The 3,037-nt window shown below is 42.3% G+C and overlaps 1 pseudogene; it reads right to left on the minus strand.

Moving 5' to 3' along the window:
• Positions 1-533: 533 nt before the first annotated feature.
• Positions 534-800, minus strand: LOC119235220 (electron transfer flavoprotein regulatory factor 1-like; annotated as a pseudogene).
• Between the last annotated feature and the right edge of the window lie 2,237 nt (positions 801-3,037).

Below are 3,037 nucleotides of genomic sequence, written 5' to 3' on the forward strand. Positions count from 1 at the left end.
CTGTTTTAAGGCCCAAAGAGAGCCAGCAGTGAAATTAATCATGGAAATAACTGAATAGGTACATATGCAATACCAATCAAGTTGAATAGCAAGCTATTTTGAGATTTGAACTATTCTTGCTCCATACATACGATTCTTTGTCACTACACTTAAATTATTACCAGGTGCTATTTGATTTGTAGTGAAACTTGAATACATGCTGCATATGTACCAAAGCGGTCAAAAAGAGAAAAAAAAAGTACTCTCTCAAAAGGTAAGAGAAGTAACTTCTCAAGAAATTATTTTGCTTTGTATATTTTGCTTTGTATTATGCTTTATTAAATGCATATGAAATGCCATTCTGCTTAGCTTAAACTTCTATTTTAAGATAAAAGTTGATCATAAAGTGTTGCTGATAAGCTCAGTGTGAATAGAAATTGAAATCTTCAATAAGTAAGGCATCAGGTATTTTTTGCAATCTTGCCATTTGAAGTTAGAATTAGTTTTACAATATTTGCTATAAACAACTAATTTTCAAATCATAGTTACAACAGTCAGTTGGTTTTGCTCACATCTCAATAATAGCACTGCTTCATAGCTCTGTATTTCCTAAGGAAGTATAAGGTGTTTAGCTCTTTCATTGCAAATTCTCCCCATTTAATAAGTTCTTTGATCTTCTCTTGGTCCTTCACATCTTTGTTTTTAGGGAAAACATTGTTCAGGCACCTTTTAAAATAGTCAGCTCCTTTTGGATAGTCTCGTCCAAGATACAACAGATTTTTATAAAGATTCAGTATTGCTCCTCTTAAGGAATTGGCCATTTTGGTCCAACCACTATGGAAAGCTGTGTGGAGTTTCCTCCAACTATTGAAAATTCAGCTACCATATGACCCAGCAATTCCACTCCTAGGAATCTACCCAAAGGACACAAAAACATTAATTCAAATGGATGCCTGCACCCCTGTGTTCATTGCAGCACTATTTACAATAGGTAAGCTATGGAAACAACCCAACTGCCCAAAGGCAGATGACTGGATCAAGAAGATATGGTACATATACATGATGGAATACTACTGAGCAATCCAAAAAGATAAACTCATGCCATTCCCACCAATATGATTGGAGCTGGAAGGGATTATACGAAGAGAAATAAGTCAGAAAGAAAAAGAAAAATATCAGATGGTTTCCCTTACGGGAGGAATATAGAGAACTAAATAAGGGATCAGGGGAAAAATCAACAACAATCATAAATATAAAAACAAAAGTAACAGGCAATTATAAATCAGAGACATTCTTCAAGGAAGAAGGAGGGAGAGGGAGCAAAACAGGGGAGCAAAGACCCCAAGGGACTATGTTGCTGGTTCTTGGGTGACTTGGTGTTGGGAATTTTACGGGGGACTACACCTGAGAGGAGAAATCAAACATTGTACAAAAAGGAACAATTATGTTAAATATAAATAAATAAATAAATTTAAAGAACTGACAAAGCTGATAGCCCCCCCCCAAAAAAAAAAACTGGCCAATTTCATTTATTAAAGATTGTATCCACTTTTAGACGTAGCATGCTTCACAGCCTCGCCAGGGATCCCGCCCACAGCAAGCAGCGCTGGCTGCAGCACTCCAGCGCTTTCCCGGAAATATTTTTATTCAGAGCCACAATTTAAGAAGATCTTTTTTTTCCTCTTTTCTAAGACCACAAGCAATATTCATGCTAGTTATTCTTCAGATATCAATTCCTAGTCTCTATCAGCGGTTTCTTTATGACTTCCCAGAGTCCGCCTATGGCCACATCCCAGACTCCACGGTCCACGTTTCAGGATTATGTCACAGCAGCAGCCACTGTAAGTGACGAAGAAGGTGTTTTCAAATTTGATGTTCTTTCCAGAAGCTTGGCTGTAAAAGGAACAGGGGATGGGATATAAGGGGTCAGGAGAGGCCTGGCTTCAGGTTGGCTTAAGATGGTTTATTTGGTGAAGAGGCAAATGAGATTGAAAAGTCGAAAGTGCGGAAAGAGAGGCGACCCGTGAAAGGCAGGCTGAGGAGAAACACCTTTGGCCATGGGCCAGCGCCCACCCACATGAAGAGCACCCACCCATATGACGAGTACGTCATGTTCAATAAAGCGTTGGGGTGAGGTGTGGGGGAGGTGAAGGAGACTGCCCTGACAGTGTCTACTCTCTTTTTTTTTTAAGATTATTTATGCATACAAGAGCTGGGGTACAGGCCAGAGATGCGGGGTGTGAGAGGATTCACCAGGACAGATTGGGGAACAGAACAGCTGACTGACTGAAATACACTGCTGAGGGGAGAAGTCGACTGCGCCATGTGGGTTGCGCCCTGGCAGGCCGGGGATCGATCTCGTGCTGCAGAGGCTGCGGATTGCCTCATGGTGCCATGCTAACCCCTTGCGCCACCAGGGAGGCTGTCCTCTCTTGCGCAGGAAACCAGCCCCGTATCCAGACCTGCGGGAGTGACCCTGAGCCCCGAGGCCACTAGGTGGCGCTTCCTGCCCTGCTCAGCCAACCCTGCGGGCCAAGGCCTGTGGCTGGGCCAGCCGGTCCTGGGCCTTTTCGAGGTCCTCCCAAGTTGTATATGTGACTATGCCACAAAATAAAAGAGCAAACCGGATAGCAGAACAATTCCTGCCCTGCCAGCTCTCCTCCCAAAACTGCCCACCGTGTCTATGCAGGTGCCTCTATTTTTTTTTACTTCTTTTCCTAATAAACCTCTCCTTTCAAAATGTTTTTTTTTTTTTTTAATCAAACTGCATTGAGCCAAATTCAAGAATAAGAATCCACTCTATGCCTGTGATTGCAGTCATGTTCTATGGATGCTGAGAGCATGACATTAAATCTGATTACAGTGAAGGGGTCTTAAACTACCTCCGAGGGGTCTGACTATGTTTCAGCATAGAACTGAAAAACACAAGGGAGTAAAGCAATAGCCTGTTTTTAGAACAATCTTACCTTTTCTCAGCCAGGCTTTTCCAGGTGTGGAACAGCAGACAAACAGGGCAACCCTCTCTGATAGGGGGCCAGTATCTCACAATGCTAAGAGC

The sequence above is a fragment of the Talpa occidentalis genome, unplaced genomic scaffold, assembly GCF_014898055.3.
Source record: "Talpa occidentalis isolate TD23 unplaced genomic scaffold, MPIMG_talOcc4v2.1 talOcc4.9, whole genome shotgun sequence".
NCBI classification, from domain to species: domain Eukaryota; kingdom Metazoa; phylum Chordata; class Mammalia; order Eulipotyphla; family Talpidae; genus Talpa; species Talpa occidentalis.